Raw genomic sequence first — 20,878 nt, 5'->3', positions numbered from 1 at the left:
GATTGAAATAGCATTTGACGAGCAACTAACATCTGTACTTTTCTAAGACCCCCCTTCTCAATCTTTAAAACTGTTTTAACAAGATTGCGCACTTTTTCAAGAGCTACCCTTCTAGTACCTGGCTGTACATTCTGGTCATGCACTCCCAGATGGATCACCAAATGTGTTATTGTTGTTTCCTTTGGCATCACATAATAGATCATACACTTGCAAACATTTGATCAAGTGATCGTTCTGTCACAATAGTGGCAGGTTATTTTAGATTTACCTTCGCTAGCAGGTTAGCCCATGCTGATTTGTCTGTCCAGATGTCCATGAAAGAAGGCGTCATTGTATCTCCTTTCACCAAGGTAAAAAGGGCATGTCACTCTGCAACATTGAAGGCTTCCAAGACAATAACTCAAACGCACAGTGCAATCTATGGCCATGTTGGTCGATGTTGGGCGAGACCAAAGGTGATCGTCGTACTTCTGCTCCATATCGAGCATCCTTTTATTGTTGTGAATTGGAGGAAGCTTGAAACAAACATTGCCATTATAAAAATTTGGGAGCTCATCAACCTTTTTGGGAGTTCCACAAATCTCTAAAATTTTAGACAACCTGCACGATTTACCTTTGTCTTTCATCCATGAAATGATGGATATATCCTTTGAATACTCCTGCCTTGTATGCTCCACCCCATCTTGTGTGTCTTGAAAGGGTCCTGGTGACCTGGTTAGTTTCATTGTCTCCAAAACAACTGTGTCTGTACCTTCATCAATATCAACATTTAAATGTGATGGAGTCGAGCTTTTGTTACATGGTGTAGTGAACATAGAAGAATCACCAACTTCTTCATTTGTTTCTAAACTGTCAGCCACATAAACATAGCCATCTAATAGAATGTGGTAAGCTGAGGACAGAGAATGGTCAAGAAGGTAATGCTTTTGATCTTCATGATCCCATCTAGGCAACACATTGACCTTAGACTCAGAGCGTCCTGTCTGAACGACTGCTTGCAAGCCTTCAAACTGAATAGAAGGAGGCAATAGGCTTTGAAGAAAATATTCACTAAGTAGAAGCTCTCCATTTCGTAATGAGACTCTATAATCCACATGAGCACCATTAATCGTCCATGAAAGCATTGTTGTAGTTGTAGCTGTCATGTTTGAGACAGACAGGGAGGAATAATACTTGAGGTAAATAAAATGACGAAAAGAGAAGGAAGAGAATGTGCATAAGGTACAAAGAAAGTGTAAAAGCATGCAGCTGCAAAAAGTTACTGCTATGTTCATTGAAAACTGTTCTAAATTTAATAGATTTGGAATATTCACTCTTTAAGATATGCAGAGTCATAGCCATTAAGATACATTTGAATCAGCATGTTGTCAAATCCATTTGTTCACCTATCGAGCTTTCAAAATCTTCCCAAATACGCGCATATCAAATAAAATGAACATAGGAGTTATAAAATATACGATGTTTTAAAATTTATATATAATATATGTATGTATATATATATATATATATATATATATATATATATAGTTTTTTATATTCCCAATTAAGCGCTTTAAAATTAAAATGGACATAGTATAGTATATATAGAATATATGGTATTTAAGTATATAGTATATATAGTTACATTACATTATACCAGTATCAGTCAGGTATAGTACTAGTCCAGTCAGTATCAGTACCAGGCCAGTCTAGTCCAGTAGCAGTATAGTTCCAGTCCACTCCAGTACCAGTCAAGTCCAGTACCAATCAAGTCCAGTCTAGTAGCAGTCTGGTCCAGTCCAGTACAATACCAGTCCAGTCCAGTACCAGTCAAGTCCAGTCTAGTCTAGTCCTAGTCCAGTCCAGTACCAGTCAAGTCCAATCCAGTACTAGTCCACTCAGTACCAGTCAAGTCCAGTCCAGTCCAATATCAGTCTAGTCCAGTACCAGCGAAGTCCAATCTAGTATTAGTCCGTACCAGTACGAGTCCAGTCCAGGATAAGTTCAGTCCAGTCGAGTCTAGTCCAATCTAGTATACTATACTCTATATATTATATAGTATATAACGTTATACTTACAGTAAAAAGTATATAGTAAATAGACTATATTATATATATATATATATATAAAATGATTTTACATATATTGTACATAATACAGAGTATAGTAATGTTATATAATATTTATCGTTCATTTCACCATTTTCCACAGTCTAGGACTTTATTCTAGTTTCAAATTTTGACCCGGGACACCTATCGGGAGCCAGTTTTGAGGCTGCTAAGGTCAAAATTTGGAAAAGTTTTTTCTGTAGGAATTGTAGTCCTCAATACAAGGAAAAATATTGCTTCTTCAAGTTTTTTCAGATTCCTTCATTTTGATGTTCGTTTCAGCCCATAGATTAGGGAAAAAGTGAGAAAATGCTGTTTTGCGCTGTTTTTGTAGAAATTATCAACTTGCAGGTGAATTTTCAGCCAAACTGAGCTGGATATGAATTTTTTGTATCACACATCTATCGAAGAGCTCGACAAGGCAAACAAATTTATGTGAGTCGGCCCTAGGCAAATTCTAAACCGTTTGGAAGTTACGGCTCGCTGAAAATGGCCGAGAATTGTGGACTTTATTAAAAAAAAAAAACTCAGTTGTGGCCTCTTTGCTTAAGACTAGGAGAGGTCAAAAATAGCTAGTACCAATCCAGTACTAGTATAACATTATACCAGTACTGGTACTCTATACTGTTACTGCTTAAGACTAGAGAGAGGTCAAAAATAGCTAGTAGCAGTCCAGTACTAGTATAACATTATACCAATACTGGTACTGGTATTGTACTGTATTGGTAGTACTGGTACTGGTTTAATATTGGTACTGGTATTGGTATTGATATTGGTACTGGTACTGGTATTGGTACTAGTGTTGGTACTGGTATAAAGTAAATAGTAAATAGTCAGGTCGAGTTTGGTTTTAGTTAGTTTGGTCTTTGTCCGTGCATAATGTGAATGTGAAAGCTTAGGTTTGAAGCATTACTACTTTGGGAACCAATCGTCTACCTGCTCGAGCTAACACAATCCAGTACCATCGCGCGTGCATCATGTTGGTGCCTCTCTCTCTCTCTCTCTCTCTCTCTCTCTCTCTCTCTCTCTCTCTCTCTCTCTCTCTCTCTCTCTCTCTCTCTCTCTCTCTCTCTCTCTCTCTCTCTCTCTCTCTCTCTCTCTCACACACACACACACACACACACACACACACACACACACACACACACACACTATTGTCGTTCCGACGCCAGAAGATAGACCGCAGAGAACCGTTCAACGCAAAAAAAAGGGGGGCGCAGAGCCCACCCACCATCCACGTGCGCACGGATGGTGGGTGGGCTCTGCGCCCCCCTTTTTTTTCGCGTTGAATGGTTCTCTGCGGTCTATCTTCTTCCGATGACTGGCTTTCTTCAAGTTCTGATTAATAACGTTTTTGGTGTTCATGTCAAATCTATCTGATAAATTGTATGCTTTAATCCAAAATTGCCAAAAAAAAAAGGGGGGCAGGGCAAAGCTCCCCAATCATCCGCGTGTGCACGGATGATTGGGGAGCTTTGCCCTCCCCCCCTTTTTTGGCAATTTTGGATTAAAGCATACAATTTATCAAATAGATTTCATTAAATTTTGGGATTAACTCCACAAAATTAATGAAAAGAGCACAAAGCTCATCAAATCGACAAAAAAAGGGGGAGGCAGAGCTCCCCCATCATCCGCGTGCGCGCGGATGATGGGGGAGCTCTGCCTCCCCCTTTTTTGGTCGATTTGATGAGCTTTGTCAATGGTATTGTAGGAAAAAATCTTTTGATTGAGGTTATTGAAATAAAACCTACATTGTTTGATATATATTTGTTCAATAAACACATCAAAAATGCAAAAACAAAAATGGGGAGACAGAGCAACCCCATCATCCACGCGCACGGATGATTGGGGAGCTCTACCTCCCTCTTTTTTTGTAGATTTGGTGAGCTTTGTCAATGGTGTTACTGGAAATAGGCTTTTGATTAAGGTTTTTGAAATGCTTTTCCCCCATCATCTGTGTCAACAAAAAAAATGGGAGCTAGAGCTCCCCCATCATCCGCGCGCACGCGGATGATGGGGAAGCTCTGCCTCCCCCTTTTTTTGCATTTTCGATGTGGTATTATATAAACTAAAAACTATATTATATGTGTTGTGTAGATAATGGCACCAAAGAGGGATAGCAAGAAAAGAAAACCTCCAGTCTCTCCTTTTAGCAACCGTCAAGTGATCATGAAGCTAAGGTCCGGTTGTATACCAAAGGGAGCTATCACCAAATAAAAAGAACAGGATTCTCAAAAGGTGTGTTTTTATTGATGATGAGGCTCAAGTTGATGAAGACTCCAACAACATCGAAGATGACGTAGAGATCACAGGTAAATTATGAGTGTATGCTATAATTTTATGTCAATACGTAGTTTATATTAAAAATTTTGCAATGGTAGATGGTTAAATTTGATGGACGTTTTTTTTTGTTTGGAAAGTTTGGTAATTAATAACCATGTGGGAGAGTAAAAAAGGGTGAACCATTTTTTATATACATGCCATTGATATTTGCTAGAGAAAATATTAAGTATTGTTTTTGTTTATGTTGGAGAAAAGGTCCTTAAACTCATGTGAGAGCCCTATATAGGGTGTGCGGTTTTTTTTTTTTTAAAGTTGTCTCCGTACAAAGGAGACTCCGGCAAAATTTTTGTAAATTAAATACTTTACACTATCTAATCCTAATTGCATATGTTTTTGGACAATAGAATGTTTGTCACTTGTTATCTATATGCAGAGACCAATGTTCACATTGAAGATCATCATGACAATGAAGAAGATAGTGATCCTGAAGGGGATGAGGAGAATAAGCATTCCAAACACCTAGGCAAGCAAATTTCGCTTGGCTTGATGAAAGATGTTCTAAGTCAGTTTTATGTAAAGAAGAAGACATTGCCTCCTCCGGTTCCACTTTGTCGACTCATGGTGCATGAGGCTGTTAGGTTTGCTAGAGATGATGTAGAATGGCTCATTTCCTCATTTGATTCTGCTGGGTATTTAGAAACTATGGGGCATTTTCTTGCGTCCGTTGGGGATTCTAGAGGAGATATCATTCCCGTGATCGCAGCGGATTTGGAGGAATGGGGACCACTTTGGCGGGAAAGAAATGCTGAGTTCGAGAGATCACTTGGTAGAGAATGGCAAAAGCTCAAAGGAAAAAAGTTTCTGGTATGGGATGGCAACCATAGGCTAAAAACATGGTGGAAGAGAATCAAAGATAGTGAGATCTTTCACCTTTTTCACTCTTTTGTTGTAAAGCTTTGTTTTTACAAATGATGATTTTTTTTGTATGATAGAGTACTCGGACAATGGTCAATACCATGTTAGTGTTCATTGCCAATTCCTTGAGTTGTCCATAGCAAAAGAAGCAAAGTTGTTTCTTGCACTTGACACTTCCAATGCGTAAGTTTGTTAATCGCATGTTGACTCTCGTTTTTTTGCAAGCAATTGCTTGTGTTCAACTCTTTGTTTTCAATTTTTTTGCAGCATTTCCAGGGCACATGTCATGCCAAACATCACTCATGAAGTTTATATGTTCCAAAGATTTGGCATGGCAAATAAAGATTCAATCCTTCAAAAATTGACACCTGATATGAGAGAATGGGCTAGGGTGGAGATGACTGTGGAGGCAAGGTATCACCATGGTGCTGCACCATGGTACAACACTCCATATGGATTGATATCTCAACTTGTGTGGAAGGTGATACCTACTCTACATGTTGGGTAATTAATGTAAAATTTTATTATGGTTTCAATACAGTGTTTTGTATTAGAATGAGTTCACTGCATTTATGTCCAAAGAAAGAGCAAAGCTAGATGCACTTGGACTAAATGATGTTGAGAAGAAGAAGAGACTGGACTAGGCCACAAAGGTAGAAGAGGAACGGTTGAAAGATAGGGGCTACAAGTACTTTTCAATCACCAATCCTCTTAATGGTGATGAGTTATTCAAGTTGCTTTTAAGCATTAAATGGGATGAACCTCGAATGCTAAAGATCACTAGAGATAAGCTCTATTTTTTGACAAGCTCTAAAATCACTCCTGAGAGGTATTGAAGCTATTAGTTTCTCAATTTTAATTGTATTCATTCCATTTTGTTTTTCTGTATGATTAAGTGATATGTTGTTCTTATTGCTTGTAGAAAGAAGATAATTTTGCACCTCATGAGCCTTACTAAGTCTAAGGATCCACAATATCTTCATTTTGGTGATTACAAGCTTTTTAGAAGTTACATGAAAAAGGAGACTTATTGGGCTCACTTGCATGGGGAGGCTACACTTATGATTGAAAGGATGCAAGTAGAAGGTCCATAACTTCCTAATTCTTTTGACCTATTCTACAAGATGAGCATGAAGAATCATATTTTGCAGGTAGACGTTCGACCATTGTTTTTAGAAGAATATATACATGTTTTAATTTACACAAGATCAAGTTGAGTGTGCTTTTTGATTGTTACTATGTATGTAGGATTTTATTTATTTAATGGATGCGGTGAAGTCTTCTGACTCTAGTGAGAAGATGTCAAAGCTTGTGTTGTCGGCTAAGAGAGTGATTTACAGGTTTTGCATCTTCCACTTGCACTCTTTGCAAAAAAAAGAGCATTTCATTTTTTTGCCATGGTTTGGTGACAGTGGGTCATTTTGATAATGATGAAATATCATTTTGTGTTTACAAAAAATCCTTAAATTCCCTGTGGAAGCCCGATATGGGGTGGATGGTTCTTTTGACAATACGCATGTGTATAATGTCTATGTTGAAAACACTTGAATACCTTGTGGGAGCCCAAGATAGGGTTTATGGTTTATTTTTAAAAATTATTCTCCATACAAAGGAGACTCTGACATTTTTTTTTTGGGATACATGACATTTATTATACCATTGCATTTATGTGCTTTTCAAAGTGGATGATGCTCTAAAAATTGTGTAGATGGGTTATGCAATGCGTTGAGGCGCAGGAATTGAATGAAGCCCCATTATTCACTAGAGAGTGGATTGATGTACGTGATGAGAATACAATGTTCTCTCCCTCTTTGATTGAAAGGAATCTAACAACATGGGAAGCCTTGGTGGTTGGATTATCCACTAGGAGTTATTCCAAAGCAAGAGTTTGAATTACGTAAGAGTAAGTATCTTAAAACTAGTGGCTCTTTTATTTTGAGAATGTATATGTATTACTTTAGTACTAATTTATGTGATATTGTGCTATATGGTTGTTGAGTGAAGGGTTTCAAAATGAGAGTGATGAGTACTTAGAGGAGACACAAGAAGAGTCTCTCCCTCCCATTTCTCAAGGAGTTACTCAAAACACCGTTGAGAGTGGCTCTCAAGGTACTCCACTAGCAAACAATGTACTCAAGAAGGGTAAAGGGCAAATGGAGCCTCCAAGTACATCAAGAAAATCCACTCCTTCTTCAATGCCTCCCATTGTGCCATCTATAGAGCTCGGCATGTCCTCTTTGGCAACCACTATACCCCATATGGCACCCTCTTCTAATGTGCCCACTACATCCTCATTGGTGCACGCTACTTCGTTTGTTGCAGAGTCTTCACTTGGGCGAGAGGCTTGGGAGAGAAGGCCGATCACACGATCTATTGGTAAGTTTAAGAAAATTGTTAGCAAATCTGTCTTCCATATTTCCTAATTTAAAGCTAATTTGATAATGCTTGCAGGGTTCCATTACCAAACCACTGTAGATGTTTTGCTTGTGGATATATCACAAATTGATCAGTTTGCCCTTGATAAGTAGATTTTCATAGTGCTTACTTATTTGCATTTTCTTCTTGCATTGTTCTATGATTTTGAACATGGTTCATGTTTGGTTTTCTTATAGCATCAACAAATTTTTTGCGACACAGAATACAAATCTATATAGCAAAGATGGTGTGCCATGTCGTGAGGTTGCTAGGCTTATCTTTGTAGATTTTCCTACAAGTTTGCTTGTGGATGGTCTAGGATCAATCCCATTGGGTAAATAAATTTTCTTTGGACTAGTACCTACAGCTAACTATGGTTGTATGCTTTACATGTCATCATTCACTTTTGTAGAGGGCATGAGTGTTCCCAAGTGGAACACATTTTCCAGGGGTCTAGTGACTGGGTGCATGGAGGTTGCTCATGAGTTTTTGGCCGATGAGGGGTTTTTAGTCACCATGTGCATGGGTGAGCATATTGGAGATTTTATTGCAGATGCAACTAGGGTAGGACTTATGCTCTTACGTACATGGACTCTCATGTGTAATAAGAAGGCATATCAGCATCCACTCACTAGAGAGGCGATGAGATAACAAACTTAGTTTCATAGTTTAATTTCCTAACTATAAACATTGTAGCTATGCCATTCATTCTTTGAGTTTTTTATTCATGCAGGTACTTGATCTTACCATATGTCTTTGGTATCGTATTGACCATCCTGCGCCACACTATGATAGAGAGGCAGGGGAGAAAATTGCCGAGAGATTGTTTCCAGCAGATTGTAGCTACATGATAGATGATGTAGTCTTCCCCATTGAGATTGATGGTGTTATTCTTAGAGGCGGGGCAGAGCGGTCTTCTTTGTTCTTTCGGTAAGACTAGTCCATAGTATGATACTAGTGAATGTTATGGTATATATGTGTTTGCATTCGGTTTCTAATTACTTTTTATATGGTCAGGTGGTTGCTAGAAGCATTTACTGACCTCATGACTATGTTTTGGACTTGTTTGCGGGGTGTGGTGGTTTGGGCCGAGCTTCTGCGGAAGATATGAGGCATTGCATGTGTCTAGAGCTAAATGATGTGCTCTATGAAAGATGTTTGACCGGTATTGCATGTGGACCTGTGAAATGTTGATTGTGGATGCACATTTGGTTGAGGAAACTCTATTCTGACAGTACACATCTTCATGTTTTGGTTTATGTTTTTATGTACATGGCAGCCATATGACATTGATATGGCATTTTGGTATGCTCCATACATTTCATTTGGATATTTCATTTGTGTTTGTTTGGTACATGACGGCCACATGATGTGGAGATGACTTTGATTGGAGCTTTCTTTTGTAGTTAGATTATGTTGACACCATTGGCTTGTGTGTTGATTTTTGTGAGATAAAAAAATCGTTAAAGTGATGGAAATAAGAGTTTATGTGAAGGAAATCCCATGTGGGAGCCTACGTTTCCAGTACAACCTCAAAAATACATACAAATGGTGCTTTTTATAAAGTTTCATTTTGCATAAGCATAGACATGCTTCCATATTTCTTAAAAGTGTTTGGTAGTTGAAGGATTATACTGTGAGGTTTTGAGTTTTTCCACTACACAATGATATTTAAAGATATCATTGGTGTAAAATTAGGGTTTAAAAGCTCGAAAAAACAGTTCCAATTGTAAAAGCTCGAAACTGAAAGCTCGCAAAAATAAAACCCCCAATACGTGTATGATGTCTTCTATGCCAGATTGAAGTGACTTTTATCCCAGAGACTCCTTATCACTCAAGAAACTCTCAACAAATTTCAAAGTTCAATTTAAACACTTTTTGTGCAAATTATGGCCAATAAAGCCTAAACCTTGCCCAATTTCTATCTTTTGGCACTTTTTAGCCAAATGTGCTCCAGATGCAATGAAATTTTGGCTAGGGACTTCTTTTATGCCCTAGGACACTAGGGTATACTCAGATGTCTGATTTGACCCAGATCTTGCCTCTAAGGTGTCATACGTGTATAATGTCTTTTTGCTCAGATTTCACTTATGCTTCTACCCAAGGTACTCCTTGATGCATACAACAAGAATATGTGATCACAACAAATTTTGGATTTCAAAATTGCTCAAAATCACTACTTTTTACCTTTACCTTCTTGCATCTGCAAAATTCTCTTTAAATGCAAAAATATGTGTCCAAATGAGTTGAAATTTTGCAAGCAAGCTTAAATCATCATTCCCAAACCCCTTGCATGGTCAAAAGTGCAATTAGACCGTTAGATCTGGCCTTGAGACATCGTACACGTATGATGTCTATGTACTAAAAAATGGCCCAAATTTGGTATGTAAGCTTGTCTTGTTGTGCTTAACACCCTGGTAAGCTCAAATTTCAATTTTGGTCCCTAAAAGTTCCCTTTAGACATTATACATGTATGATGTCTAACTAGTTAGTTTGAAGTGAATTTCACTCCAAAGGTTCCTCACTACAATGGCAACTCATAACAAGTTTTAGAAGTAAATTCCAACACTTTTCGTGCAACTTATGGTCACTTCAAGCAATCACTTTTCCTAGACCCGTCTGTGGTCTCTGCAAGCCCAAAAATGCTTCAAATTTAATGAAATTTGGCCCATATGCTTCCTAAATGCTGTAGATCACAAGGGTATACTCAATTGTAACTGTAGACCTCATATCTAGCTTTTAATACAGCATACGTGTATGATTCTAGGTGGGCAGAATGGACTTTTGTTTCTACCCAAGGTGCCCCTTGATGTGTACAACACGAATATGTGCTCACAACAAATTTTGGATGTCAAAATTGCATAAAATCGGCACTTTTTGACAAGGAAAACGGCCTGAAAGAGTAAAGTCCTCTCAAATCCCAATCTGTAAGCCCAAATGAAATGAAATTTGGTGTATGTTCTCAACACAACATGCAAAAGATGGGTTTAATGTCAAAAGTTTTGCTGACAAAATCACCCCTCAGACATCATACATATATGATGTTTGCTAATGAATTTTTGGATTGAATTCATTCACAAGCATCCTTAAGTCTCTAGCACTAGATTTCAAGCACTTCTACCAATTTTCATGCAAAAATGTGCTCAGAATCACAAGTTTTTCTATTTTTTGTTTCAGACAATCTGTCTTTTGTCTTTTGGGTGTCAAGAGTTGGTCAAAACTCTAGTCTCAGTGTGCACTTAGGGTAAAACACCCCTTTTGGAAACTTTGGTGTAGTGAAATTTTTCAAATTTGGTCTCCAAAAGCCTTTTGAGACATCAAACACGTATGATGTCCAAGTTTTTAGAATTTTGGTTTTTAACCCTTGCACATGCCCCTCATATATGCTCATCATCAATCATTCATGCAAAAATATCAACAAAAAGCTGTTTTATTACATTTTTTCCTCAAAATAAGACTTTTCAAAGATTCTAAATGCAAATAAGCACTTCGACAAATAAATTAGTGATGAATAGTTGTAGATCAAAATCAGATGACTTACCTAAAGCTACTCCTATACATCATATGGGGTTTTGCATCTATGAGTAGAAAAATGATTCAATACCACACATGGACGAGGAAATGCTTTTATCACCTCCCAAATCAGTCAACCACCAACAACTACTCTAATCTATTACTAATACTACAAATCCTAACTAAATCTATCTAGTCACAGACCCTTGGCAAGAAACACGCTTCCTAGCTATCCACTTGATCTCAAAATATTCTTTTCCATATTCACTTAAGAAAAATGCTTTCTTTAGCTGAAACTAAAGCAAACAATCATCACACAATTGCAGTTAGTAGGATTACATACTCAAGTCCTTGTGTCTCCGACAACGGTGCCAATGTTGTGGGAGCGAATCACAACACCTACAAAGTGCATGCAACACAATCTAGATCAGCATAATGTCAATCGAGGACACAGATGACACGATAGGCGCATGGAGGTAAACTCTTTAGCTTGTAAGATTGAGACCATCCCACACATACAACACTCTGGAAGTCTAACTAAACCACAATCTAGAATCTCACTGCTCTCAACTACACCACTCAGCCCACATACACATAAACGGAAGGAAACTCACTAAAACCATACCAAAATCATATGAAACTTAAGGAACACCATCCCCTCACTAGGATATACCTATCCCAAAGACTCTACACTCAAAACCTTCACTCTATACCCATCTGTGAGAAACACTTATGAAGACAAAGTTGGATTTAAGAAGTGTTCAAAACTAAAGCTTATGAGTACCTATGTGTGTCTTATGTCACCACGAATCTAATGACTACTTGCACACAAAAAATAGACATCGTTTGATATACTTACAATTGCAAATAGCTCGTAGATGCGCGAGTGTGTGTGCTTCATTGCACAAGGAATGCTCGGCGTTGATGTGTAGCTCTTATGGAGCCTATCATGATGGTGCAGTTGGATCTCCAATGTAATGAACGAGCAACGAATAGCACTAGGATAAAGCTCACACTCTCTCCCTTCCTCCCTCACACACAGTCGATGGCAGCTTTAAAACTTGATTATTGTAAAAGTTCTCTTTACAAAATGGCCTAGGTACCTTATGTACTAAGGCTATCATAGGTTAAACCTAAAATAGAGTTTAATGGGTCAAATGTCTTTGTATGAACAATCTAGAAGTGCCATTGCACCTTGGCTTTTGCAACTAGACTAGCTACGCATTATAAATGGTGTTTTTAATCATAATCCGCAACATTTCTTAACTCTCAAAAAATAAGGCTTTGTTGAGTTACGTCGTGTTGTTGACTCATAGGTCAACAATATACTTACTTTGTTTGCTCACATTTTCCATGGCATACCACCTACGGCTCAGGTGGCTTGTCATTTGGATGTCTGGTCATTAATTACCCTTGATTTTTCAATTTTGGTCCATTGTAAGTTGGTCCAAATTTTGACGTGCCAAATCCTTCCAAACTTTCCGGGCTCGAAGCTCTTGCTTTATAGATTTGGTGTTTGCGTTAGAACTTGATTCTGACTTTTTTGGATCTGCTTATTAATCTTTTCTCCTGATTAGATTAAAAAGGAAAGAAATTTTTTGAAAAGTATTATTATTTGGTTAAAAATTAAGCCAAAAGTATTGCTTACACTCATATGTACATACTCTCACTCTAGGCATCATGTCTGGCGAACTTTGCTATTATGACTCATTATTATGCCTAATAAGGGTTAAATTCAACTAAAAAGAAATAAAAAGAAAGCAAAAAAACAACTTTGTACACTCTGTATAGGGTTTCTCATCATCTTGTAGCTTTAGATCTTGCAATATGCCCCTTAATCTACTAATACTCCCCCATTTCCATTCTAAGTCGTCTCGGACAAAGGTTTGTGCAATGTGTATGGCCGCAAACATCATGTATATGCAAGGTTGTGGAGTGTGTCTTTGTTATGCATATGGAAGAGATGCATTGGGTAACAATACTGTTACTCCCCCATTTCCATTCTAAGTCGTCTCAGACAAAGGTTTGTGCAATGTGCATGGCCGCAAACATCGTGTATATACAAGGCTGTGGAGTGTGTCTTTGTTATGCGTATGGAAGAGATGCATTGGGTAACAATATGTTGTGCAAGATGCAGGTACTTAACCATTTGTTCAATGGTTTTTATTGGCGAGGTTCCATTTAAACTTTGTTTTCCAAAAAAAATAAATGGAGATGGTATACCCTTTTCTTGATGGTTGGCTTTGTGAGTACTTTGGGCGGGTTGATGATGTAGCATGTTGTAGCTTTTGATACCCACTTGTATTTTGAATGTGGAGATTGTGACGGCTATTGTTGTTTTAGTTGCTTGGGTCTCCACTGCCAAGTTGATCTGTTGGAGGTTGGTGGGCTGATTTGATTGGGATTTGGAAATCCATTTATACCTCGGTTGGTTAAATAGAGAGTTGGTTTGCTATGTGGATTTCTTCTTTCAAGTATAACCACTTTGAGTGGTTGTGTTTCCTCTTGATTGTAATTGGATTGAATTGGAAGGCTGATTTGAATTTAATGGCTTGGGTTGCTTTGGTTTGGTTGCCATTATTAATTTCTTGGCCCAAACATGTCGAGCTTGTTTTCCATGGGTTTGTGTAGATGGTTTGGGTTGGATTGTAGGCTGCAATTTTGGTTGAATTGGTTGTATATTCTAAATATGATTTTTTTGTGCCAAGGGGAGTAACATACAGGGTGCCCTTAAGGCTATACTACAGAGTTTCATCTTGCCAATCTGGAACTGTTTTGTACGTTTGCATCTACAAGACTCCTAAGATAATTGCTTTGTTAAGGTCATTGTCTGTCATTACATGAAATTGATGTGGACATTGATTGCCATCAAATTTGATTGATACATTGGCATGTCCTAAGCTAAACATGGTGCCTTTGTCGGCTGCTCTGAGCTTGATCTTCATTGGCATCAATATCTCATCTGACAACTTTAGGTAGGTCAAATACTTCATGGCATTTACTCTTGCACCAATATCCACAAGTCCTCTTTCTGTTGATCCATCTACTAACTTGATATTTATTTGTACATCCATACCTCCAAGCCAATTTGGTTCTATCTATATTGCTTTGATAGGAGGAGATGGGGTATCCAATTGTCGAGTTGGAGCTATGTTTTGTCGTTATTTGCGCTTCAAAATCCGCAACTTCATTTCCTCCTTGACATGTTCTTGGATGGCTTGAGAAATCTTCTTGCGTTCCTTCACTTGATGAATCTTGTATAACATGTCAGTAGTGAGAGGTAAATGGTATTTCTTCAATATTCAACCATTGATCCAATTAGGCATCTCCTCTTACTCTAAAGTCGCAAATTTTATATGTCCACTAGGAGATATATCAATGATCACAAATGGGCCATTACCTCTCTTTTTTAGCTGTTTGGAGTTTTGCTTCAAGGTACAGACTAATTCATAGTCTCCCTTTTGAAACTCCTTGGTTATCATGTGCTGGTCATGAAACTCTTTCATTTGCCATGTTTATGCATATATGGCTGCAACAACTCTGAGTCGCAATTCATCTAACATGGTCAATTGGACAACTCTGTCAGACAGTTCATGTCCGGTCCATCCTAAGTTTTTGGCCACTCGTAGTATGGGAACCAAGAATTCTATGGGCAATATACCATTGATTCCAAACACCAAGTAGAAAGGTGTTGTACCCAATTTTGTTTTGTAGTCTACCCTATATGTCCAAAGAGTTGAATGTAACTTTTGGTCTCAGTCTGCTCTTACCTCATCTACAATTTTGGCGAGCATTGTACATAGAGCTTTGTTTGTGCTCTCCGCATGCCCATTCTCTTGAGGGTGGCATAGTGTTCACTTCGAATGAAGCACCAAGAACTCTCTCAATAAAAAATCAATCATTTCATTTATGAAGTGAGTCCCTTTGTCACTCACTATCTCAATTAGTTGCTCGTATCTGGTAAAGATGTTCTCATACAAGAACTGAGCCATTGTTCTTGCATCATCTTATTGTGTTTCTTTTGCTTCTACCCACTTGGTCAGATATTTGTGGTCACTATGACATATTGAGCATGTTTCGTATAGACAGGTGGTGAGATAGGTCCAACAAATTCTATCCCCCACTTGGCAAAAGCCTCGACTCCCATAATCAATCGTAATGGCATTTCTTCTTGTTTCATTGGTGCTTTGTTGCGCTGGCATTCATCAAATTGTTTCAAATCTTGCTCTACATCCATGAATAGTATAGGCCACCAAATTCCTACAAGAAGTATTCCTTTCACACTTTTGTCCACAGAAAAATGTTCGCCTGCCCATCCGACATGTGATTGCTCAAGAATTGGTATGTCCTCACTCACCGTGGCACAAATTTACAAATTATTATCATTTTCTATCCAATAAAGGTGGTCTTCAATTACTACATAGTTTTGTGCTTCCATTTGGATTGATTTTTGTACAAATCTACTCATTTTCTCTGGTAATACTCCAATTTTTAGGTAATCCACAATGTATTTACTCCATTTGGATGTAGAGCTGCTATTCTGAATAGTGTAGCATGTTTGACAAGTGCCTGAACTGCACAAGCGTCACATGAACTAACATAGTCATAACACTCCGCTACATGTGAGGCCGATACACTCCAAGTCTCATCAATTTTTAAAATATTTGCATTTTTGCATTGCAAATTTTATCATTTGTACATGAGCTTGTCTCAAGTATGTATATTTCTTTGTTGGCTCTATACATAGTCTCATAATTCCATCATTCCCATGCTTATATAATCGTCCCGCTATTAGCACAAGTGATTTTGTTTGATCAATGATTGATGGTTGCCTCTCAATTTCCAATGAACCAATGGTGAACAATGGCATTATATGTTTGCTCCACCTTGGTATTGTTTCAATATTGAATAGGTAAGAGTCAAACAAATCAGCTTCAACTCATTGAGGTGCTTCTCCATGAGTCAAGCAAGACAATGGTCCACAATTTGATGTGTCCATTCTGAAGAGAATGGGGTCTAAGAGGGCCTCTTTAATTGGCAGTTTAAGGGAGTGAAAGCTCTAGTTTAAGCCTGAAGAGACTTGCTTCAATTGTTGGAAGGCTTTCTCGTACTCTTCAATCCATTCAAACTTTGTGATGAGAGCAGAGAGATATTTTTCAATGACTGCGTACATATAGATAAACCTTCAATAGTAACAACAATGGCCCATAAAGGTTTGTACCTCTCTAGCTTTTATGGATCTTGGAAGAGAAGGAATGACTTGTATCTTCTCAAGATTTATGGAAATGCCATTTTTGGACACAATGTGCCATAAAATCTTCCTTTGTCTTACCATGAAGATACATTTCTATGGATAAGCAGATACAATGGCTTCCACTGCTCAAAAGTCTTTTCTAAATGTTGTATATGTTTGTTTTTTAGGAGAAAATGCACATACAAGTCTCAATGTAAATTTTTAAGAATTGTCTTAGATATTCTTTTGAACGTGTGACTTATTAGCCTCTGGCATGTGGCAGGTGCATTGATCAAGCCAAATAGCATCACTCGATAAGAAAATTGCCCCATTTGTTGCAAAGTCTATTTTATGATGATCCTTAAGCTTTATCATGAGCTAATTATAGCCTGAAAAGCCATCAAGAAAGTTGTAAGCTTTCTTTCTCGCAACTCTCTCAATCACATGACCTCTGATAGATAAGGGATAGGTATTTCTTATGGTGACAACAATTACTTTCTTGAGATTCACATACATTCGCGATTTGCCCTTCCTTTTGAGTACTACCACAATCAATGACACACAATTTGTTTGTTCACTCTAATCAATAAATTCCACCTCTTGAATCTTATCTATCTCCTCTTTGATCTTTTTGCAAATGTTTCATTGTATGTATAAGGAAGTTGTCTACGGGGCTTGGCATCACTCTTAAGAGATATTGTATGCTGGAAACTGCTTGGATCAACTCCCTTAAGGTCAAGCAATGCTTGAGAGTAGCTATTACAAGCTTCTTTTCCTCGTCATTGAGCATTAGGAGAAATATGGACTTTGCATGGGTCTTGTAAGCATCCTAATTTTTAGGGATTAAGGTTAATGTTGTGTAGGGTTAAGGGGACAAGGGCATTCAAGAACCTAGTTTTGAGTAGGCTTTTCTAGCCTCTTTTAGACACATGTAGGATGTGGACATAGGAGGTCACTTTCTCTCTCTAGCTTTTAGAACGTAAACGGAGAAGGGGTGTGGCCACATCAACAAAAAGTGGGTCACTAAGAGCCAAAATTTGAACTTTTTTTTTCCCAAAAGGTCATTTTTACTTTTTTCACTTAAAAACTCTCCCCCATTAGGTCTCCCCAATCTTGAAAAAAAAAAAAAAAATTAAAACATCTTAAGTGCGTAAGTGAAGGGTGAGTTTAGAAAATGAAAAGACATATGAAGGTGGAAAGTAAAAAGACATATGAAGGTGAAAAGTCAAAAAACCTTTTGTGTCCATATAAAGAAATGGTCCACTTTCCATTGGTCCATTTGTGTTTCTCTTCTTCTTCATTTTCCCTTTAGCGTTTTCTTCTCTTTAAACTCTCTCTCTCTCTCTCTCTCTCTCTCTCTCTCTCTCTCTCTCTCTCTCAATGTTGTATCCATCCTTCTCACGTCCACAGGTATTGTTGCAAATTTGTGTCGTCATTGCACCCGTTACTTGTTGTTGAGGAAATCTTTGAATTAAGAATACCTTTTAATTTTTTTGAAGCCATTAGGAGTACCTTTTAACTCTCCCCCAACATATATACATATAGGAAAAACATCTTTTGACCTTTTTTTTACCTACAAGCATTGAAAGTCCACTTTTTAAAGGAAAAAAACTTTGTTCTTTCCTCCTCCTCCCTCCCCTCCCCTCCATGTCCCCGTCTCTCCTCCTCCTCCTCCTCCCTTCTCTCTCCCTCTCTCCCCTGCCTCCTTCTCTCCTCCCATCTTCTTCCCTCTCCCTCCCCCATCTCTCTTTTCATCCTTTCTTCCTTAGACAATAGCTACCTTGGTGCTCAAGGACATCATAAATCGTGTGCCTCCACCACCACGTATTTCGTACACCAAAAGCATACATATTTACTTGTCCACAATAATTGTACCAAAGGTCGCACGTGAGGGTGACTAGAGGTCATCCCAAGAAAGTCGTACTGTCAGTGAGACGAATGTTGATATTTGGGTGGACAGGCCTTTTGTACCCTTACAATCCTATAAGTTGCTTCCATCCATCCTTTAATAGCCTTTTGACGGTTCTCCAATATCTTGGGAGGGGAGAAGCAGTCTTGTTAGGCTATTACAAATAGTTGTGTATAGGTGCACATGCTTCTTTGCATTTGTGGATGCACAAATGTCAAGCTCGTTAGCTCAAAATAGTGGCATTATAAGAAAGTATTACCTCTTTGGAGAGGGAGGTTGGAACTCTCCAACAACAAATGTAGGAAAAGGATGTCCACATCATGATTCTTCCCAACACCATCACATATTTGAAGGAAACACCCCTTGGTGCAAGGGAACAATATACTTCTTACTCTTGGTTGTGTTCTTCTTATCATAGACTTTGAAGTCTAAGGCTTTGCCTCTACTTGTTTTGCAGTGCTTAGCACAAAGGTCGCTTTTGTGTTGAAACTCGATGAGTGTTGAATAGTGAAAGGTCAAAGATTAGAGAGGTTAAGTGTCCCCACTTTTCCTCTAAAACAACCTTCTTTTTTTACATATTTCAGGTAGGTGCTTCAAATCCATGCTTATTAGAGGTAGGTAATCTCATCATAACTACATTTTATAATTGTTTATTCCCGGTTGGATGGAAATACTTGCAAATTTTTACAGCATATACTTAACAAGTGTCTTTATTATATACATCTTGCAAATGTTGAATTCATGCATGTTTTGCTTTGAAGAACAGGCCTCTAACGCATCATGGTACAAGGCGACCTCTTACTATGCTAGTTGAGTGGTGGTGTTTACAACAATGGCTCAAGGAACTGGCATAACATGATTTTTTTATGGTGACAAAAAGCTCTTCTCAAGCAATGTCACTCCCACTACACCAATAATTATTATGCTAACATGGAGAGATTCCTAGTAGGACAATACAATAGCTTTCATTAGCAACACACCCTTTCCTAACATGAGGGCAACCCCACTAAAGATATTTTTATGTGATAGGTCACCCCATGAGCATACGGTGTCATGGAATAGATGCAAGAATTATGACCACACTACCCCTTGGAATTTGTTCATGAATGTATATTTTTCAAAGTCAATGAGAAGAAATTTGGACTTTTTTGTTTGTTGCTGTGTAAGAACCGTCTAGGTCTACCATATTTTGAGATTGTTGGATAAGTTAAATAAGATCTGTAGTCATTTAAACTATAAATTTGTTTTTGTTTGGTAAGATTATACATAAGAAGACATGATAAAGTAAAAGAGATCTTTAAGGAATAAACCTCGGTGAGATTCCTAACATGTACTTGTGACAGCATATCTCTCCTTGAACCCTTTGATTTCTATCATTGTAGGGAGTCCAAGGGGGGCATATTCTTACGAGAAATAAGTATCACATAATCACTCGTAAAAGATTAGCACAGATTATTAATTAGCATGGTAGAGAATATGAGCATGCATTGGAACTTGGCTCTTGGTTGGATTTGCATCACAAAGCCAAGAGTTGTTGGTGTAGGCCTCCCTTCTCACAATCTTGAGTAGATGATGAGCTTTCCATTAAAGCTTGAGAAGGAGAGAGAGTCTTCTTTGCTTCACACATGAGATTGTGTGAGTGTGTGTGTGATAATGCCTTGCCAAAATTAGTCCCCCTCTCTCTGTTGGTTGACCCCTCTTGCATTTTACTCATGTTGGCACCCCATTGGACCCTGCAAAGCTTAGCCAATGATAATTAAGAATCATAAGTGATAGTCTTGTGGCATGTGTCTCCCTCTCCCATTTTGTGAGAGCTTTAGGTAATTAAATAATGCAATTAAACTCTTATTGGACCCCTTAATCTTTTGGCCAATAGGAATCAGGCAAGCCATTGGGTTGCCGAATTCTCATTGGACCCCTTGGGAGACTATCCAATAGTCTTCTAGAAAGCTTAATTTCTATTGGTTCTTTCTTTGAGTGTTTTAAAATGAATTAAACTAAATGTACTCTAGCCTAATTTTCATCGGTCCACCTCTATGGCCATCCAATAGGATTTGAATGCACCTTGGGGGCAATTGGGCTAGGGAGCTGACATGTGTCCCCTATTCCCTTTATGTAAAGGGAGCCTGATAGAGTGTGTGTGAGTTTTTCTCTCATCCCCTACTAAGAGGGCTCGCCCCCTCCAAGATAGGGATGTTGGAGACTTTTGAGTCTTCCCACAAGCCTCCAATCTTTCCTAGGTTTTGACCATTGAACTTAACCTTTGGATTTTGGAACCTTAGCATTTTGGAAGTCTTAATGGGTTGAACCTTAGTGTCTTTGAAGCCCATTGTTGCACATTTCTCTTTTGCAGATGGCCCCCTCTTTGGATCCCTATTTTCCCTCCTTTGGATCCCTTCTGGACGGTCTGCCAATTTAACCAATATTCTAGCTTTTTCTCCCCTGATACTTCCCCATATTAAATGATCACTTTAACATGAGAAAATCATTTAGGAGGATTAGATATTAGTTATTATGACATTA

Source organism: Adiantum capillus-veneris, chromosome 12, assembly GCF_014529385.1.
Source record: "Adiantum capillus-veneris isolate H3 chromosome 12, ASM1452938v2, whole genome shotgun sequence".
In the NCBI taxonomy this organism is placed as follows: Eukaryota; Viridiplantae; Streptophyta; class Polypodiopsida; order Polypodiales; family Pteridaceae; genus Adiantum; species Adiantum capillus-veneris.
Note: the sequence above shows the minus strand (reverse complement) of the source record.